Source organism: Platalea leucorodia (genome assembly GCF_965183815.1).
Source record: "Platalea leucorodia genome assembly, chromosome: 1".
NCBI lineage: Eukaryota > Metazoa > Chordata > Aves > Pelecaniformes > Threskiornithidae > Platalea > Platalea leucorodia.
In genome coordinates, this window is record NC_138823.1 from 169,034,786 (window position 1) to 169,046,773 (window position 11,988).

Here is an 11,988-nt window from a genome sequence, read left to right on the forward strand (position 1 = left end):
TTGCTGCTCTCCCAGACCCATTGGCAGGTCCCTGAGACCTCGTGCCCTGCAGGAACAGGCTGCTCAGCACACACAGAGCCATGAGCATGGGGATGCAGGCAAATTGCTAAGGTAGTGGGATCTGCAGGCAAGCTGCTGGCAAGCTGCTGGCAGTGATTGTAGTGATTACACATCCCAGGTAATGTGTTGCACTTATCCTGCTCCAGCCTGCCTGAGGAGCAGCAACGCACAAGTACAGAGAGGTCAGCTTGATGGGACCATCACAGGAACATGTCCACTCCATCTAGCTCCTCACCTGCAGCATGGCTGTTCCCCATGCTGATCAGAGACATTGTTCAGGAAGCATAACTGGCATCAGACAGAAAGAGAAAGAGAGAGAAAGGGGGGAAGAGAGAGAAAGACGGAAAGAGAGAAAAAGCCAAACAAGCGTGAGATCTCCAGAGGGAAACCATCACCAGAAAGTCATCAGCTTCATCAAAAGAAAACTACTCAGGCAGTGCAGGGTCCTCAGCAGGCAAGATGGGACCCAGTTTGTAAGATGGCCTACCTGGCACATTGTCAGCTCCTGGCTGCAAGGAACGGGCGAGGGGGCAGGAGTATCACTGCCGCATGTGCCCTTTGGAGGTTACCAAGGAAGCTTTGCAAGGGAGCAATGCCAGAGGGCAAGCACGCCCAAGCACTATGGTTGTGCACGTTGCCTTCAGCCAGCATAGGTGTATCCAGCCCATGAGCAGATGGTCTCTCCCAGGACCCAGGCCTGATACTTCTTGCATTTTCAGTGCAGAAGAAGCTCTCTCCAAGCGCACTGCTCTGCCCCAGCAGTTATGTGAGCATGGCACTCTGGATGCTTTCATTCAGATGACATCCGTCTTCTGCAGGTCACTATATGAACATGGGTTTCATGACTATCTGACAGAAGCAAAGAGTCTATAAGAAAAGGTCATGTTCTCAGAGTGCAGGATGCAGGATTCAGAGCAAAATGGGTTATGCAACACAATCCACAATAGAGCCTGGTACAGGAATAACGCTGATACGCCTGTCTTCAGCTGGCAATAGGGTACTGGCTTATCACAGGATGCAGTGGCCCTAATTTCTACACCACCATCATCTAATGTGGACTCAGTGTATGAGAACAGTCCTGCTAGTCCTGGGTCCTGCGTTATGAAGAAGAGGACTCTCTTCATTCAGTCACAGCGTTACAGAATCACAGACTGGTGGAGGCTGGAAGGGACCTCTGGAGGTCATCTTGTCCAACCCCCCTGCTCAAGCAGGGTCATCTACAGCTGGTTGCCCAGGACCATGTCCAGGCAGCTTTTGAATATCTCCAAGGAGAGAGATTCAACAAACTCTCTGGGCAACATGTGCCAGTGCGCAGTCTCCCTCACAGTGAAAATGTGTTTCCTGATGTTCAGACGGATTCTTCTGTGTTTCAGTTTGTGCCCATTACCTCTGGTCCCATCACTGGGCACCACTGAAAAGAGCCTGGCTCCATCCTCTTTGTGCCCTCCCTTCAGGTATTTATGTACGCTCATGAGATCCCCCTGAGCCTTCTCTGCTCCAGGCTGAAGAGTCCCAGCTCTCTCAGTCTTTCCTCATAGGACAGATGCTCAGGTAATTTTTCCATGTTTAGATATTGTTATTTTGTCACCACTCAAGTTTTCTCTTCTTTGGAATATACAGCTCCAGGTCCTTGAGGCTCTTTTTGATGATCATTTCCTTGTCTTCTTACCATTCTTGATGTCCTCTGCTCCCACCGCAGCCCACCCTCTACGCTGTGGTCACCGCACCTCCAGAAGAGAAGATCAATGAAGCACTTCTTTACAGACCGGACTATGATCTGTGCATGCCATTACAGCTGTGCCTTTTCTGTGCAGCATGTGGCTGGTCATGGGCAGTACGTGGCATGTTTGTTCCTGCACATCTCAGCTTGCACCATCTCTGTCAGGTCAGGCCCTACTAAGGCTTTTGCAGCTGGGCTCCACTGGTTCTAGGGGAGAACTTGGTATTTGTCCTGCTGGCCTTAGCTGCAGCTGGGGCCACAACCACAACCAGCACAGTGTCTTCTGCAAATTAAATAAGTCTAATGTCTATTCTTTCATGCAAATTGTCATGGTTTAACCCCAGCCAGTGACTAAGTACCACCCAGCTGCTCACTCACTCCCCCCCGGTGGGATGGGGGAGAGAATTGGAAGAGTAAAAGTGAGAAAACTCATGGGTTGAGATAAAGACAGTTTAATAGGTAAAGCAAAAGCTGCACACACAAGCAAAGCAAAACAAGGAATTCATTCCCTCCTTCCCATCAGCAGGCAGGTGTTCAGCCATCCCCAGGAAAGCAAGGCTCCATCACACATAATGGTTACTGGGAAGACAAACGCCATCACTCTGAACATCTTCCCCTTCCTCCAGCTTTATATGCTCAGCATGACGTCACATGGTGTGGAACATCCCTTTGGTCAGCTGGGGTCAGCTGTCACAGCCGTGTCCCCTCCCAAATTCTTGTGCACCCCCAGCCTCCTCACTGGTGGGGTGGGGTGAGGAGCAGAAAAGGCCTTGACTCTGTGTAAGCACTGCTCAGCACTAACGAAAACATCCCTGTATTATCAACACTGTTCTCAGCACAAATCCAAAACATAACCCCATACTAGCTACTGTGAAGAAAATTAACTCTATCCCAGCCAAAACCAGCACATAAGTCTTTAATAACTCTAGAAGAATGCCAGATTCAGGACAGACCTCCAGGTAACACCCTCTATGTATCACTGCAGTTTGACTACTGATAACTAACTCTGAACAGGGTTTTCTGACTAGTTATGCTCTCACCTAATAGTAGTTCACTCTGTATTGTCTTTTCTTAATTTCTTTCTGAGAATCTCATGTGAAAGAGCATGAACTTAAGACATTTAAGACATACAACATCTGCTCCTTCTGTCCCTTTCCCACAGGCCCTTTGGCCTTACACAGAAGGAAGCAGGATTGGTCTGACCAACTTTGCATGTGTCCAGGCACTTACAAATTCATAGAATCATAGAATAGTTTGGGTTGGAAGGGACTCTTCTAGGCCAATCCCCCCTGCAGTGAGCAGGGACATCTTTCACTTGATCAGGTTGCTCAGAGCCCCGTCCAACCTGACCTTGAATGTTTCCAGGGATGGGGCATCTCCCACCTCTCTGGGCAACCTCTGCCAGTGTTTCACCACCCTCATTGTAAAAAATGCCTTCCTTATATCTAGTCTAAATCTACCATCTTTTAGTTTAGAACCATTACCTCTTGTCCTATCTCTACAGGCCCTGTTAAAAAGTTTGTCCCCATCTTTTCTATAGGCCCCCTTTAAGTACTGAAAGGCTGCAATAGGGTGTCCCCAGAGCCTTCTCTTCTCCAGGCTGAACAACCCCAACTCTCCCAGCCTTACTTGCTGTAGTATTTTCCACGAATCGAAGTAAGGCTGGCCAGGCATAGAGACAAATTTAAGAACTCACAGGCTACTATCAAACATGTGCTTGCGTTTGGCCTAAGCCCATGTGGCCCAGAAGCCCGAGGGACAGCCTTGCAGCTAGGAGTGCAGTGCTTGGAGGTGGGTGGGACGGCGCGGATGTGAGCAGCATTGCTGACATCTGGTGATGAGCCGGAGGAACAGAGCAGGGGCTGACAGGCCCTGGAGAGTGCCTTTGTACAAAAGGGATGAGCTCCTCCGGGTTTGACCTGCAGGCCATGGTACCTCAGGAGCATCAGCATCTGCTGCAGAGTGTCTGGATGGAAACAGAAATGCAGGAAGCATTTGGAGTCATGCTCCTAATGGTGAAGTACCAGAAGCACTCGGCACTGGGAGAGCTGCTGTAGGGCCGTATCAGCCTCTGGAGTGAATCCAGCAGAGTTCTGCATGGGGCTGCTCGAAGAGGGTCTGTGGTACTGTGTGGGGTTGCAGCTCAGGGCAAATACTGAGGCTCCTGCTGCTGTGAGTCAGAGATCTGATCTGAGTTCCTCCTCAGGTGGGATCACTGCTACACCACTTAGACACACGCAAGACTATGGGGCCAGATGGGATCCACCCAACGGTACTGAGGGAGCTGGCAGAAGTGTTCACTGAGCCACTTTCAATCATTTATCAGCAGTCCTGGCTAACCAGGGAGGTCCCAGTTGACTGGAGGTTAGCAAATGTGAAGCCCATCTGCAAGAAGGGCCGGAAGGAGGATCTGGGGACCTACAGGCCTGTCAGCCTGACCGCGGTGCCGGGGAAGGTTATGGAGCAGATCATCCTGAGTGCCATCACGCGGCACACACGGGACAACCAGGGGATCAGGCCCAGTCAGCATGGGTTTATGAAAGGCAGGTCCTTCTTGACCGACCTGATCCTTCTATGACAAGGTGACCTGCTTGGTGGGTGAGGGAAAGGCTGTGGGTTTTGTCTGCCTAGCCTTTAGTAAGGCCTTTGACACCATTTCCCACAGCATTCTCCTGGAGAAACTGGATGCTTATGGCTTGGTCGGCCATACTCTTCGCTGGGTAAAAAAACTGTCTGGATGGCTGGGCCCAAAGAGTTGTGGTGAATGGAGTTAAATCCAGTTGGCGGTCGGTCACAAGTGGTGTTCCCCAGGGCTCAGTGTTGGGGCCAGTTCTGTTTAATATCTTTATCGATGATCTGGACGAGGGGATCGAGGGCACCTTCAGTCAGTTTGCAGATGACACCAAGTCGGGCGGGAGCGTTGATCTGCTGGAGGGCAGGGAGGCCCTGCAGAGGGACCTGGCCAGGCTGGGGCCATGGGCCCAGGCCACTGGGTGAGGGTCAACAAGGCTCAGGGCCGGGTCCTGCACTTGGGGCACAACAACCCATGCAACGCTACAGGCTCGGGGAGGAGTGGCTTGGAGAGCTGCCCAGAGGAAAAGGGCCTGGGGGTGCTGGTCGACAGCCGCTGGACACGAGCCAGCAGGGTGCCCAGGTGGCCAAGAAGACCAATAGCATCCTGGCCTGTATCAGGAACAGTGTGCCCAGCAGGAGCAGGGAGGTGATGGTGCCCCTGCGCTGGGCACTGGTGAGGCCGCCCCTCGAATGCTGTGCTCAGCGCTGGGCCCCGCACCCCAAGGCGGCCATGGAGGGGCTGGAGCGTGGCCAGAGCAGGGCAGCGAGGCTGGGGCAGGGGCTGGAGCACAAGGCTGGGGAGGAGCGGCTGGGGGAGCTGGGGGGGCTCAGCCTGGAGAAGAGGAGGCTGAGGGGAGCCCTCCTCGCTCTCTGCAACGGCCTGAAAGGAGGCTGGAGCCGGGGGGGTCGGTCTCTGCTCCCCAGGAACAAGCGATGGGACGAGAGGGAACGGCCTCAAGCTGCGCCAGGGCAGGGTTGGGTTGGGTATTAGGGAAAGTTCCTTCATGGGAAGGGCAGTCAGGCACTGGCGCAGGCTGCCCAGGGAAGTGGTGGAGTCCCCATCCCTGGAGATATTTAAAAGCCAGGTAGATGTGGTGCTTAGGGACATGGTTTAGTGGTGGGCTTGGCGGTGCTGGGTTAATGATTGGACTCGGAGACCTTAAAGGTCTTTCCAACCTAAACGCTTCTATGAGTCTAAGTGTCATGGGGCAGCCCTCTGAGGTCCTCATGTGCTGTCAGACTGGTGAGAGGAGGGAGTTTGCCTTTGTGTGTGTCACATCCAGCCCTGAGGTCCTTTGGCAATCCATAAACACTGCCCGGTCCCACTGGGTGAAACATGCTCAGTGCTTCCAAATGGCTGAAGTCTCAATGCTAAATCTTGTGAGAGAAATTGAATAAGAGCAAATATTTAAATAAAATTATAAACTGGCATCACCCTTTATTTCAGAATGTCTTTTTCAGAAACCAGCGCAGGCAGCAAATTCAGAGCAAGGAAGCTGATAGAGCCAGTACAAACCAGTAGTTAGAAAAAAGCAGGAAACTAAGGGGAAGGCAGAGACACGAACGAAGTATCGGTGAAGTGAGCAGCACCAAGGGAAACATGAAACTGTTTCATTACCCTGGGGCCAAACACAGTCCCAGCGGTGGCAGAGGCCAGTGACGGACCAGTATGGAAGAGTGACAAGCCTATGGCTCATAGATCTGTAATTAAGCAGTCTGATCTCTTTGGGACTTGGGCTGAGCACCATGCAGGATGAATTCTGGTCTGGGCTAGGGCAGATCTTCTGGTGATTTTTAAAAAAGCCAGAAATGAGAAATCTATATCCACCATGATAAGCTATTCTAAGATGCAATTAACTAGTAGATTAATTACCCTTACTATTAAAAATGTGTCTCATTTGTAATACGTGTTTGCCCAGCTTCAATTTCCAGCCACTGGATCTAGTTTTCCCTCTAAGTGCCAGTCAGAAGAACTGGCAATGCTGAATAAACTCTGCAGCCTGTCCCTCAGAAAGTTCGGTAAGGCGCGGTTGAGGACCAGCAGTGGATGTCAGCGCGGTGACGGAGGGTGTGTTTAGCCTGTGCGCCCACAGTGCTTCGTGGAAGACTGCTGCTAATCCTTCCTGCCCTGTAAATCTAGGACTGAAGGACAGGTGCCTACAGCTGCACACAGGATTCCAAAGATTGACCATGGTGTGTCCAGCCACCACCTCTCCGAAATTCCCACTGCCAGGAATCACTGGCAATCCATAACTCACTTATGGCTGTTCTCTGAACCCTCTCCAATTATCAATTTTTTGAAATGATAACCCCAGAGCAGGATGCCCCAGAAGCAGAGAATCCAAAGAATTGCAGTTGCTGGGCACCTGCCCCAGGTTTCTGTGTGTAAACATACGTTCTGCACAATGAAAACCAAGAACTCAATAAATATTTCTGCTCTGTATTTGAAACGACAATAGATAATATTCGTATTTTACAGTGGTAATGAAATACTTTCTATTCCATCAGTAATTAAGGAAGATGCTAAAGAGAAACTGTTTAAGTAACAATTTTTATAATCTGCAGGAGGATAACATATCCAAGAATATTTATTTGGCTAATGAGTTCACTGAACCATTGATTTTTTTCTTTATAACAAATCATGGCACACTGGGGAACTTAAGATAACTGGGGGGGAAAAAAAATCCAATGTCTTACCAGTATTTAAATGTGTTCACACAGATATCCAAGAAACTACAAAGCAGTTAGTTCAACATACATCCCAAGCAATCACAGACAAGCAGCCAAAGGATGTCCTGGGTAAATTAATAAAAGCTAGAACCCAAATTACTGTCATTCAAATTAATGTCATTTGAAAGAGGTACTTTCAACTAATTTTATGTAACATTTGTAAGCCTACAAGTTTGATAGAGCTAACTAGATAGATACGGCATGCTTAGACTCCTGTAAGTCATTTGACTTAGTACTGCATGACATTCTAATATGAAAAATTAGCTGTATGCTACAGTCAGCGTGATCGGTATTAACAGATTTGAAAGACTTGGGTAGCTGAGAAGACATTCTACATAGTCATTTGACAGATATATTTCTAATTGTATTCTGTTCGCATATCAATGCTATATGTTATTAGCAATCAGGGAGAAAATAAAAAACAGTTGCTGGTAAAATTATTGGGGTAGATAAAAATGAATTGTTGGGATGGTAAAAGTAACAGGTTGCACTTGCCCAAGACAACCTAATCTGGATTGCTCGAAACACCAGGTTCATGAAAAAAATGTTTTGTTACGTCTAAGTATAAGGTGCAACATATAGGAAAGAAGAATGTGAGCTTCATTTTAAAACAGGGACAGCAATCCTGGACAGTAATGAGTCTGAAACACATTTAGAGGCTGCAATATATGCCATCTGAACACAAAACATGCTGAATGGGAGGGCATCGCTGCCAAGGCCGTCCTCCTCCTGGACTGCGTAAATAATCAAGTAATGTCAAATATGAATCTAAGGTTCTCGAGGCATTTGTGTAGATTTCACAGCCACGCAGCTAAGAATAACTCTTACACAATCATAGCACAACCACATTTTGAATGTTGTGTGCAGTTCTTGTCCCTTCATCTCAAAGTGATGCACTAGGATCGGTAAAGGGACAGGGAAAGCCTGTGCTTATGATTAAGGGTTGGGTGACAGCTTCCATACAGGGAATGACACAGTTGAATAGAATTCCAGCCTGAGTACAGAGAGAAATTACAGGGATCTATATAGTTTTGAATAATGTGATGAAGAGGAACAGACTATAGTTGCCCACATATTCTTAGAATACAAGAGTTAAAGGGCATCAAATGAAACAAGAAGGTGACAACGTAAAGACAAATAAAAGGAGGTGATCAACACAATCTGCAATTAAGTTATCCTTGCCACAAGGATATCAGAATGCTCAAACATACATGGGTCCAAAAAGTGACTGGTCAAATTTATGGAAGAAAAAAAGTATCTGTATGACTGCTAAATACAAAGATGCCCTTTTGACTCAAAAGTACCTGAAATGCAATTTACAGAGCTCAGGGGTGGGGATGGGCTTTTTTCTTCTCCCTAGTAACAAGCGATAGGACAAGAGGGAACGGCCTCAAGCTGTGCCAGGGGAAGTTTAGGCTGGATATTAGGAAAAACTTCTGCACCGAAAGGGCTGTCAGGCCCTGGCCCAGGCTGCCCAGGGCAGGGGCTGAGTCCCCATCCCTGGAGGTATTTAAAAGACGGGTAGACGTGGTGCTCGAGGACATGGTTTAGTGGTGGGCTTGGTAGTGCTGGGTTAACGGTTGGACATGATGATCTTAAGGGTCTTTTCCAACATTAATGATTCTATGATTCTATACTTGCTTTGTCCTTGTACCCTTCTATAAGTACCATTATGGTTTACTAGTCCACCCGTTATGGCATGTCATGCTCTTTACTGAGGAACAGGAAAGGTCAAGTAAGAGTCAAGCAGATATTCGAGGCTGGGAAGCCTACAGCACGGTACTGATGGAGTTGATCTTTCAGTTAAAAGAAGGGGATACTAGGAATAGGCAATGCTTTGACTGCACAGAGAGGGTCAGGATAAGACCCAGTGGCTGCAGCTAGGATGGAAACTTCTGTCTAGAAATGGGATGCTTTTTTGTTTCCCTGAGCACATCACTCCCACTTGGACAGCCGCGCTGAGAACGTGGCAGTGGACTCGCATTACTTCAGCCAGTCATGAGGGCGTCTCTTCCTGACTGCTCTGCCCAAAAACCCAGGTGGATGCCGAAGCAGAAACAACAGCACATGCCCAGGAGACATTCCTGGTGAACCTGGGACACAGTAGCAATCAGCAGCTGCCTGTGCCTGTGGCAGTTGGCAAAAACACATCAGAACCACATACCCCTGTGCTAATAATGTCACATGCTTGCCATCCTCTGTTGAGATCATAGCCCTCACACTCAGGACAGCTAAATCTCCCTGGCATAACTCCTGCCCCAGCAAATACATTCACTGCTGCATTAGAAATTTCCCCTTTAGAAACCTGAGAAAAAGTAGCACAGCTTGTTATATTGCCAAAATGTGCGCTGGGACATCAAACCTTTTTAATTCTGTTCTTGTAAATGTTTTTTTAAAATCAATTGCTAATCAATTAGCATAACTGAGTTAAAAGCAGAGCATTTGTTCTCAGCCTGCACTTAGCTTGAACTTTTCCGATAGTTTCAGTTCTGAAAAAGGGCTTGAGTGCCCAAAAGCTTTTCTGGTGTGGTGGGTTTTTTTGTTGGTTTGGTTTGGTTTTTCCCTCCAGTTAAATCAGTCATTCTGTAAAAGATACTCCCCTTTTCCTACTAGCCTCGCATTGCTTGAAAATGGTTACTCAGTGGTATTCTTACACACAATGCCATCATGCCTTTTAATTTCAGTGGGAACATAGATGAAATCTAGTCTATGAAGACTTGTGCCCAGGGACAGCTTGCCCCTCTCAGCCACCTGCCTGACCTCAGCTCCCACTTATGCTGGGATCCCCTGCCTGCAAACCTGCTAGCTCTGAAAGGAAGGCTGGGAATTCACCTGCAGCCCCAGCACGGGTCCCTCGTTACAGGTGCCTGTCTATGCCAAGCTGCCTCTGCCCAAAGAGGAACTGGCAGTGCCAGGAGCTGGCCTGCCCATGTATGCAGTGGCCCTGCATGCTCCTGTGTTTGCAGAAACAGACACTGCAGGTTCGCCTCTTTCAGCCTGAGCTGCCCTCACCACCCAAATGCAGAGCAGACTTCAGAACTAACAAACGTAATCAGCAAGACTCGAGGTGCGGCTTTAAGTCTTAGAGCTGCAAGAAACAATTACAAAATAAAGCAAACCATTAAATTCAATCCTTCCCTGTCCTTAAGGTGATATTATCTTAGTGGCTGAGTACGCATTACTGAACATACATTATTGCAGATATATGGGCAGTGCCAGAAAGAAGAAGGACCAGTAAACCAGCTCCACATGTACTGCTCTGCAGACTGCCTTCATACCGAAGCTATCCATCCAGGCTAAGCAATTCCAGACTGTGCTGCCACCAAAAGGGACAGACCCTCCTTTTTCAGCTCCTCCCCCCAGTCACAGACATGATCTGGCTAAAAATGAACACTATAAAGTGGTGATTAGAATTGGGGAATAAGACTATGGGACCTGCTCCCATAAACAGATCACCCTGAACAGACACACGAGCACAGCCAGCAGAAGATGGTGACTTCAGGCTGGGGTCCTGCTCTGGTTCAAGGGAAATGCACTGCTGATGCCTGGTAAGAGTGGGGGCCATTATCCAGGTCTTTTAAAAGCTTTGACTCTCCTGCTCCCTTCATCCTTGTTCTGCAGATAGTTTTGGTACATCACCGCGAGCCAACACCTCACCTCTCTGCCCATGGATGTTATAGAGCACATAATTGTTAAACCTTTTTGAGTTATACCATCTCTACGCTGCAATAGTAGTACTGGCACACACAGGCTGCCACAACTGGTTTCCAACACCTTTTGTAAGCCTGTAACATGTGAACACATTCCTATTGTATCCCGTTAGCATTCATGCTGTGGTGCATCACTGGTGTGAGTATGTTAGGAACGGCATGCTGAACCTCACATAGTTCTTTCAAGCTTGCTGCTTCAGAGCAGCATGGACTCGTTGTGTAAGACGGTGATAATTAGAGGAGCAGAGCTACACCCTGTGTCCTGACAGAGGCAGAAAAAGACAGAAGCATTGGCTCTGCTTAGCCTTCAGATCTGTGAATTCCAGCGTCCTGGTGCTGATGTGGACATTAACAGAGGCCTTGAAAGACCAGCACACCAAGAGGAGCAAACTGCGGCGCTGCCCTAGCGTGCCTTCTGCCAGCCAGCAGCGGTTCCAGCACTCCTTGAGTCAGAAGCAGGAATGGGGTTACAGCAAATCTTTAAAGGATGGTTAGTGCTTTGATTTGTTTACAACTGTGTATTTAAATCGCAGAAACGAATGTTACCCTTTACCCTATCTAGAGCGTGGTGCGGCCCAGGCAGCAGTGTGTGGACCTGTACTGTGCCCTGGTAGATTCTGGCTGGGCTGTCACAGGGGCTGGCTGCTCTGTACCCAGGGGACCCGCGTTCTCAGGGCATGCTTGCTCCTCGCCCCACATCAAAGTCCTCATTGCTGGCACAAGCACCACTGTCCTGCCCCAAGCTGCAAAGCCAGGCAACCCCAGACATTGTACCTGCATGGGAAGCGGTTGTCTGGGAGGCCTCAGCCCCACACCTGCCACACATTTCCCCCATGTCCTTTGAGAAACAGATGGATGCATACGCCTGAGAGTGCACATGCCACTATGCATGGCATGTCGCATGGATGAGCAGGACGGTCTTCAAGGCAAGGCAGAAGTTGTACTCTGGTAGGTATAGCGAAAGACTGGGGTTTATTCCAAACACCTTTGGGTAAAAACAGTAAACAACTTGACTGAAGACAGGATCCCAAAAAATGGCTAGGGCACCAGAGCTGCCTGGTTCAGGTTAGAGTTTGTAGATTTGGGATAGGGACACTGGTATCCTACAACCACAACTCTGATCTATGCAGCGTATTTGCTCCTTGTCCCACAAAATGCCCTAATCCCCATCTCATGCTTTTTTTAGTGAGTCTT